The sequence below is a fragment of the Schistocerca gregaria genome, chromosome 4 (genome assembly GCF_023897955.1).
Source record: "Schistocerca gregaria isolate iqSchGreg1 chromosome 4, iqSchGreg1.2, whole genome shotgun sequence".
NCBI lineage: Eukaryota > Metazoa > Arthropoda > Insecta > Orthoptera > Acrididae > Schistocerca > Schistocerca gregaria.
In genome coordinates this window covers 706,370,787-706,381,196 of record NC_064923.1, presented here as the reverse complement: position 1 = coordinate 706,381,196, position 10,410 = coordinate 706,370,787, and positions in this window count along the sequence as shown.

Genomic DNA, 10,410 nt, shown 5'->3' with positions numbered 1-10,410 from the left:
TGAGCCTGATTATTATTTTCCGTTATTATTATAGCCCTTTCCTTCGCCTTAAAGTTTGTTGAGAAATAAGAATTTTTGTAGCGAAGACGTGTGTTGAAATATTATTTCCTCAGTGACCGACTTAGACAGAGCCTAGCTGTCATCTTCGAATTTTCTGGAAATAATATTACTGCGCGTGAATAGCACAACCACAACGAGAGGACTTCCCATTTATAAAACAAATGCGCAACATTGCGTTGACAAGTCAGTTCGATTCACGCACAATAACATTTCCTCCAGAAGATACGAAGATGACAGTTCGACTCTGTCGAAACCAGTCACTGAAAAAATAAAAATATTTCAATAGGCGATCTTGGCTGCAAAAGTTCTTATTCATCACCAGATATCAGATCCCGTCCAATGAAATGTGCAACTTCAAAATTTGTGTTCACAATATGTGCATTTGTTCGCCGGAAAAGAATTCCACAGCTAAGAACTGAATGTCCATGTGAATAGTACGTAGATGAAAGGAACTGGCTGTTATAAAATGATGACAGAGCACTAAGATCATAACATTCTGTCATTCTATTTGCATATTTCTTTGCATGTTCAATCTACTTCAGCTGACATTCAGCAATCATTTCTTGAAATTATGTGTTCGTTACAAGGACTTGCGACAGGTGTGTTCTCTTTTTGTTACAGGAGCTATCCATATACTCATTATTGTATGTCGGTACATATTATATCGACTTAAGGATCCCCCATTAGAAACCTCGCTTACGAGACTCCACTCAAACTTTAGTCAGTATGGTATATTACTGCAGTCGATTTGGCAGTGATTTCAGATTAATATTGTTAGCAGCAGCCGATTGAAATTTAATGATGAGGTTGACAATCTAATTTTCAAAATCTATTTTGAACCTTGCTTCCTCCAGAAATATTTCTGATTCTATGACAATATTATTCTGTTTTCATACTTTCACCGTCCGTTGCCTTGAGCGAATTTTATTTACATTAGTTTTTCTGCAGTAAAGTAACTGACAAAGCATTTTTTGAAAGTGGAAACCGAAATCTTGCAGTGCATTCGTGCTATACTTTAGAATGGACACACAGTAAGATTTGTTTTTCGTTGTACTTTTTATTCTCTAGGCAGAGTGGTTTTGGAATGATGACTCATGACAGAGTCAAGGACTATTCAATCGAATGTCACAGGAGCTGCCAGTTGGGCAAGAGGAATCCCAATAAGGAATATCTGGGAGGCCACATCCAGTGCCGGCGTTTGACTCACAACCAAGGAAACCTCCGAATACCTTTGTTACAACCTTAGGTTTGAAACGATATTTAATTCGACTCTGTGTAGCTATGTCCCAAACTAATAACTAATAAAATAAGCCTATTGCAAGTGTACTTGTTTGTGCATATAAAGAGCAAAATCAATGATTTGTTCGAGATGTGCAGTGTACTAACATGCCATAGCTAATGATAATCAGTTGTATATTAACATTGTTATTTACAACAGTACAACAACGACACATGAGTCACGTGTCTAAGGTTCCGAGTGGAATCTGTATAGCGATACAGCAGTTTTGAAGAGCTTGCACAAAGATATAGCTCACTAAACAAGCCTTCTAAGAAAAAGCAATACAAATTAAGACTACATCTCAGTGCCGGCCCTCTTCTTCACCCGACGGCTGGGCTAAATAACCTGTTCCTGAGTTCGGGACACTCTTGCTTGTAGGTCGTTACTCCAAAGCTTTCACAAGGAGGCATCTCGGCTACACACAGGTTATAAGACCACTGCAGTTCTTTCTGTGCTCTCTTGCGCTGCTCATATCCATTTCTGTCCGTCTACTGCTCAAAGCAATCTCATTTCAGTAAAGTGCGCTCACAAAGCTTCTCCTCTCCTAAGTGTCAGCCTTCCACTATCTTATAAAGAAACTTTGGACATTGTTTTGTAGAAAGTAATCTTCGTTTACTTCCCCGTTTTGCCCATAGATATTTGCTGTTCCAACCATATAGCTAAAATTATAAATCTTTGTCTTGGGGTGGCTGCACTATGTGACCAAATGACTTACAATATCGGTAATGCTGGAATTCAATATGGTGTTGGCCCACCCTTAGCCTTGATGACAGCTTCCACTCTCGCAGGCATGCGTTCAGTAAGGTGCTGGGTTTCCTAAGGAATGGCCACCCATTCTTCACGGAGTGCTGCAGTGAGGAGAGGTATCGATGTCTATCAGTGAGGTCTGGCAAAGAAGTCGGCGTTCAAAAACATCCCAAAGGTGTTTTATAGGATTCAGGTCACGACTCTGTGCAGGCCAGTCCATTACGGGGATGTTATTGTCGTGTAACCACTCCGCCACAGGCCGTGTATTATGAACAGGTGCTCGATAGTGTTGCAGTCGCCATCCCCTAACTACTCTTCAATAGCGGGAAACAAGAAGGTGCTTAAAACATCAATGTAGGCCTGTGCTGTGATAGTGTCACGCAAAACAACAAAGGGTGCAAGCCCCCTCCATGAAAAACATGACCACACCATTACATCACCGCCACCGAATTTTGCTGTTGGCACTACACACGCTGGTAGATGACTTTCACCGGGCATTCGTCATACCCGCCTCCTGTCATCGTATCGCCACATTGTGTACAGCGATTCGTCACTCCACACAATGTTTTTCCACTGTCCAATCGTCCAATTTTTACGCTCCTTACACCAAGCGAGGCGTCGTTTGGGGTTTACCGGCGAGATGTGTGGCTTATGAGCAGCCGCTCGACCATGAAATCCAAGTTTTGTCACCTCCCGCCTAACTGTCACAGTACTTGGAGTGGATCCTGATACAGTTTGGAGTTCTTGTGTGATGGTCTGGATAGATGCCTGCCTAATACACATTACGACCCTCTTCAACTGTCGGCGGTCTCTGTCAGTCCACAGACGAGGTCGACCTGTACGCTTTTGTGCTGTGCGTGCCCCTTCACGTTTCCACTTGACTCTCGCATCGGAAGCAGTGGACTTAGGGATGTTCAGGCGTGTGGAAATCTCGAGTACAGATGTATGACACAAGTGACACTAAATCACCTGCCACGTTCGAAGTCCGTGAGTTCCGCAGAGCGCCTCATTCTGCTCTCCCACGATGTCTAATGACTACTGAGGTTGCCGATATGGAGTACCTGGCAATAGGTGACAGCACAATGCACCTAATATGAAAAACGTGTGTTTTTGAGGGTTTCCGGATATTTTTGATCACATAGTGTATCTCTGCTATGACGTATTTTGCTCCTCGATGTTGCCAGTCGTTGCTACCTCAGCTACGCCATAATTCGCATACTGGATGTTTCCAGTCTGATAATCACTCGAGAGTATGATTGTGGAACATAGTTGTCGAGCACCTGGTGATAACAGTAGTCGAGTCTTACATTCAGACATTATCAGCATATAATTTTGGAAGATAAGAAGTAATTTAGGTACTGCTCTATATAAAACGTTAAGTTCTTTGTGTGACAGTTACGTCACTGGCGTATAAAATAGTATTTAGGATTGCGTCAGAATTTAAAAAGTCCGTTTGCAACGAGAGGTCTTCCAAGGAAAATTAAAACGCTTAGAGAACCCATATATTGTTCTATGTACGTTGTAAATACTTTTGTTAGGTAATTACTCATTCATTAAACTACGGACCTGTTATGGTACAGCCTCTGAGGTAATGTAATTAGGTGACAGAACTACCACCTCTTCTTGATTAGAACATTATCCAAAGCATATTGTAAGCATAAGGGGCGATCAAAATGTTTCCTTTCAAAGGCAGTACAGTAAGAAACGGTACGCCAATTAGGAAAAATCGCAGTGAGCATTGAGGCGATTAACCCCTCGAAGCTCCAGATAAAAGAACACTTAAAAAAAAAAAGAAAAAACGTGTCCTGCAGCGTGAAGAAGTCCGTACCTACCTGCTGCACGTCCTCATCCGACTGGAATCGTCGACCCTTCAAGACCTTTTCCAAGGGACCGAAGGCATGGGGAGAGCTCAGAACTATAGGGTGGGTGCGCGAGTGTTTCCCTCTTTGGATGGCGCAACTTCTGTGTTACGTCATTTTCGACTTGAGGACGTGAGTTAAGATGAAGCTGCAACACCCCTTTTCGCACCATTAGACAGTTGTGGTTTTCGACAGACATTCTGCCCTATACACGTTCTTCATTCTCCGCTGGATGTCTACCGGTCTTTGTCCCACGTCAGCCGAGAAAAGAATAACGGCACGATGGTACTGTTTTTGCCGCATTTGGTAACAACGTATCCATAGTTTACGTTTCCACGTTTACCACGGGGATGTCGGAAAGACACGAATGCCACAGCAATCCCTTGTCTGCGTGTCAGTGCTTGTATACCAGCATCGGAGTCGCTCTACGTTGCATGCAGCTTGCAGCAAGTCCCTCAAAGCGAAAATGTTTGTTCACCCTTTCTATACAGAGCCCATAAGCGTTTTCTAGTCATGGTCTTTTGTTTTTCTGTTACTAGCTTCAATATAAAAACTTCATGTTTGCACGACTTTCAAGTCAAAATCTCAGCCACTATTGCATCATTAGTCATCAGAATGAGATTTTCACTCTGCAGCGGAGTGTGCGCTGATATGAAACTTCCTGGCAGATTAAAACTGTGTGCCCGACCGAGACTCGAACTCGGGACCTTTGCATTTCGCGGGCAAGTGCTCTACCAACTTTTCTTTTTTTTTATAGAAGACAACTTTTTTTTAAGGATGTGGGGCAGGGCGGGGGAGGCAGAGCGATCAGGGGCCATAACCCGAGGCCTGGTCGCAGTGTCCCCCCGTCCGTCAAGGAATCAGGGATGGGAAGGGGAAATCTTTTGTGGGAATTATTATTTAGCTTTATTTACTGTTTGTAATACATTCTTAATGTGGTTTTAATTTATACCACAAGAAAAATAAATGTATCTAGCACCGCATCGCGCTCTGAGAAAAAGAAAACAATATCTCGGCACGTTCCTACACCGAGGTAATGTGAAAAAAAAAAAGTGCTTCATACAGGATGCAGAAGGGTGTGTCGCTACTCTCCTTACGCTTCATCATCCAGGTACGTCTTCACGTATATCATGTTGTTCCACCGAGAATGGGTGTTCACTCAATGGGTATCTTCTCCTACCTGTTGATGATCCAGCTGCGTGGAGGGTCGCGTAGGGCACTCCCTAAGTAATTAGAAAAATACTGTCTGTATTTTGGGTTCCGTACGATCTTGCAATGACGTTCTTGTAGGTAGTTCCAAAGTCTAATACATCTTTAGGTCCATCGTGAAATAAGTAGTGTACCGCATGCGCACGGATCCACGGGACAACATTGGTCTTGGCGCGCGGGAAATACTGTTGATCCGGAAATAGTAGAAACCGAGGTGTAATGTGTTCCGGAGTCACTCGTAGAAAATAAGACAAAATTTGTCGCACCAAGCGCCATACGTCTTCTGCCGCGCCACATGTGAGACGGTGTTCCTCCGTGTCTGGTATCCCGCAGTCTACGCAGAGAGGCGAATCCCCCATGTTTATCTTGTGGAGGCGTGATCGGGTGATCTGTTTACCATTGACTGTGATGTACCATATGGATCGGACGGCTGTGTCCAGTGGAACCGCGTGAATCGTCTTCCACACCACCTTCCAATTAACCTGAAGGCTTTTGGTCTCCACGATGTTCGGTGGGCGTCTCTGCTGTAGGACATGATATACACTCCTGGAAATTGAAATAAGAACACCGTGAATTCATTGTCCCAGGAAGGGCAAACTTTATTGACACATTCCTGGGGTCAGATACATCACATGATCACACTGACAGAACCACAGGCACATAGACACAGGCAACAGAGCATGCACAATGTCGGCACTAGTACAGTGTATATCCACCTTTCGCAGCAATGCACGCTGCTACTCTCCCATGGAGACGATCGTAGAGATGCGGGATGTAGTCCTGTGGAACTGCTTGTCATGCCATTTCCACCTGGCGCCTCAGTTGGACCAGCGTTCGTGCTTGACGTGCAGACCGCGTAAGACGACGCTTCATCCAGTCCCAAACATGCTCAATGGGGGACAGATCCGGAGATCTTGCTGGCCATGGTAGTTGAATTACACCTTCTAGAGCACGTTGGGTGGCACGGGATACATGCGGACGTGCATTGTCCTGTTGGAACAGCAAGTTCCCTTGCCGGTCTAGGAATGGTAGAACGATGGTTTCGATGACGGTTTGGATGTACCGTGCACTATTCAGTGTCCCCTCGACGATCACCAGAGGTGTACGGCCAGTGTAGGAGATCGCTCCCCACACCATGATGCCGGGTGTTGGCCCTGTGTGCCTCGGTCGTATGCAGTCCTCATTGTGGCGCTCACCTGCACGGCGCCAAACACGCATACGACCATCATTGGCACCAAGGCAGAAGCGACTCTCATCGCTGAAGACGACACGTCCCCATACGTCCCTCCATTCACGCCTGTCGCGACACCACTGGAGGCGGGCTGCACGATGTTGGGGCGTGAGCGGAAGACGGCCTAACGGTGTGCGGGACCGTAGCCCAGCTTCATGGAGACGGTTGCGAATGGTCCTCGCCGATACCACAGGAGCAACAGTGTCCCTAATTTGCTGGGAAGTGGCGGTGCGGTCCCCTACGGCACTGCGTAGGATCCTACAGTCTTGGCGTGCATCCGTGCGTCGCTGCGGTCCGGTCCCAGGTCGACGGGCACGTGCACCTTCCGCCGACCACTGGCGACAGCATCGATCTACTGTGGAGACCTCACGCCCCACGTGTTGAGCAATTCGGCGGTACGTCCACCCGGCCTCCCGCATGCCCACTATACGCCCTCGCTCAAAGTCCGTCAACTGCACATACGGTTCACGTCCACACTGTCGCGGCATGCTACCAGTGTTAAACACTGCGATGGAGCTCCGTATGCCACGGCAAACTGGCTGACACTGACGGCGGCGGTGCACAAATGCTGCGCAGCTAGCGCCATTCGACGGCCAACACCGCGGTTCCTGGTGTGTCCGCTGTGCCGTGCGTGTGATCATTGCTTGTACAGCCCTCTCGCAGTGTCCGGAGCAAGTATGGTGGGTCTGACACACCGGTGTCAATGTGTTCTTTTTTCCATTTCCTGGAGTGTATATCCCGCGCCGACACCTGTTTCGTCGGTGGTACTGCGATACGGACATAGCTGTGTTCAATGTAAAAGTTCCCGAAGTAGTAAAAGGGTGGGGGTATGTCTTGCGTCGTCAGTGGGGGCATAAGGGAGGGCGGAGCTAGGGCACCAACAGCAAACCTGTCAAACTTTCAGGGTGGTGGCGCCACAGCTTGATGTGTGAGCTGACGTACGGGGCCACAGCTCTGTCGTGGACATGGACTAGACCAAGACCTCCCCTTTCTGGGGGAAGGGTCAGTGGCTCATAAGTGACTTTGAAGAGCAGTCCTGCACTGACGTAGGCTCTGAATGCCGCTAATAGACTTCGAGCCATCATTAACGGTATTGGGAGAATACGCGCTATGTGTGGAAGGCGCGATGCGAGGTAAACACTGACGAAGTGTGCCCTTTGGAGAATGTCGAGGGTCCGCAGACGAAGGTTGAAGATCTGGACCCGAATTTGTTGTAATAAGCGGCGGTAGTTAAGAGCCGCAGTGCGCCGTATGTCGTCGTGAAACTCTATTCCGAGACATTTGATAATGCCACGAAGCTGTAGGGGTTCGACACACGCTGGGGTCAACCCGTCTCCTATGGCCATGGCGACCGATTTGGCGACGTTCAGACAGCTGCCGGAAGCCACACCGTACGTATTAATCCATTCTAGTGCTCTGTTGACATCGTCGCGATTGCGGAACACGAGAACCAGGTCGCCAACTGAGCTACCGAAGCACGACTCACGCCCGGTACTCACAGCTTTACTTCTGCCAGTATCTCGTCTCCTACAGGAAGTTTCATATCAGCGCAAACTCCGCTGCAGAGTGAAAATCTCATTCTGGAAAACATCCCCTAGTCTGTGGCTAAGCCATGTCTCCGCTATATCCTTTCTTTCAGGAGTGCTAGTTCTGCGAGGTTCGCAGGAGAGCTTCTGTAAAGTTTGGAAGATAGGAGACGAGACACTGGCAGAAGTAAAGCTGTGAGTAGAGGGCGTGAGTCGAGCTTCGGTAGCTCAGTTGGTAGAACACTTGCCCGCGAAATGCAAAGGTCCCAAGTTCGAGTCTCGGTCGGGCACACAGTTTTAATCTGCCAGGAAGTTTCGTATCATTAGTCATTTTACAGCTTTCAGTCTGGAGACAGAAGAGCAAAGTACTGAATCCGTCTACCGTAATTCTTTCGGTGAAGAAGTTATAAAACGATTGTTTCTTTCAATAATCGCACGAAGTGGAAATCATAGCTATTGAGATAACTGTTTGCTGCTTTAGTATCAACTGATTTTGCCTTAACGGAGGAGAGGTCTCTAGACTTCAAGAGAGACCGGCACATGAACGATTCTATTCAGGTTCCCCGAAAGAGCTGTTTTGCTTTCTGTGAGCTGTTTATCGTAGGCCTTTCGAGCACCGAAAGTTACTAACGCGTTAGAAAAAACATAAGTCCTTTCTATTTTCAAGAATGGTTATCGAACGTCCACATATTTTTAGACCTCTATCTTGACGTGAGTCTGTTGTAGAATTATGGAACAGGTATTATGCTCACGTATTGAGTTGTATTCGTCGATGGAGAAATCAGTTTATGAAGCAAGATGGAATGCGCAAATTGTGGTACGGTGAACCTCAACTTGCCCTGGTCGTCCATGGGACCCATAGACAAAGCCTGGGCCCTGCATGGTTCCGAGTTGCTTTACTTTCTTTCGGGAGGTATGCAACACAGTTTGTACTACTTAAAAAGAGGTGCTACAGACTCCAGGTGTCCACTTCTCTTTAAACAGACGTAACGTAAATGTAGAAATTAGTAAGTTATTACCAGTTCGAGGAATAAATGTATGGTGTATGACGTTTCCGTTCAAGTGAAATAATTAGTTTAAAATAGCTTACCCCTGGAGAGCTAAACTTTAATCGGCCAATTAAAAGCAATAATTGTAAAATACCAAAATAGCTCGTCAATTTCCTGAACGTACCCCATGTCTACTTTCGTACCATTAAGTGCGACACCGATGACACAGTTATTTGCAACACTATTGTTAAATTAAACTGCTTCGAGAGTCTTGGTGCGGTATAAATGGCCACAATTTTGGCCATAAGGCGAAGAATTACCAGTATTCCCCATAGCCCGGCGCCAGTGGTACTGAACACAATTTAAGTCCGCTGCTTTCGCCAGGTGATGGGGGGAGCCGCTCAACGGACAGATTTGGACGGTGAAGCTATAAAGCACTAAGTTTCTCGTGGTTTAAGCATGTTGTGCAGTCATCCTCAGTACAACTCTGTCGGCTCCGCTGCGTCAACGTGTGAGCAGTTTTTTCATGAGATGAGTCCGTTTCGTCGTTACTTTGCTTCCATACACTTTCCGCTTTGGTTAGGTCCTGCGCGACTAGCGTAGGGGAGCAATATGCTGTTTCAGTTTTTCTGTGCAATGTGTACGTATCAGTGTGAGTGCTTCATTGGACTGTTTCATTTCATTTCAAGGCGTCCTTTGCCCATATGTAGGGGCTAATGTCAATATAATGAACAGGGTTGCGGATGGAAAGATTCAACTACACTATTGGCCAATAAAATTGCTACACCACGAAGACGACGTGCTACAGACGCGAAATTTAACCGCCAGGAAGAATATGCTGTGATATGCAAATATTTAGCTTTTCAGAGCATTCACACAAGGTTGGCGCCGGTGGCGACACCTACAACGTGCTGACATGAGGAAAGTTTCCAACCGATTTCTCATGCACAATCAGTAGTTGACCTACACTGCCTGGTGAAACGTTGTTGTGATGCCTCGTGTAAGGAGGAGAAATGCGTGCCATCACGTTTCCGACTTTGATAAGGGTCGCATTGTAGCCTATCGCGATTGAGGTTTATCGTATCGCGACATTGCTGCTCGCGTTGGTCAAGATACAATGACTGTTAGCAGAATATGGAATCGGTGGGTTCAGGAGGGCAATACGGAACACCGTGCTGGATTCCAAAGGCCTCGTATCACTAGCAGTCGAGATGACAGGCATCTGATCCGCATGGCTGTAACGGATCGTGCAGCCAAGTCTCGATCCCTGAGTCAACAGATGGGGACGTTAGCAAAACAACAACCATCTGCACGAACAGTTCGACGACGTTTGTAGCAGCATGGACTATCAGCTCGGAGACCATGGCTGCGGTTACCCTTGACGCTGCATCACAGACAGAAGCGCCTGCGATGGTGTACTCAAAGACGAACCTGGGTGCACGAACGGCAAAACGTCATTTTTTCTGATCAATCCAGGTTGTGTTTACAGCATCTTGATGGTCGCATCAGT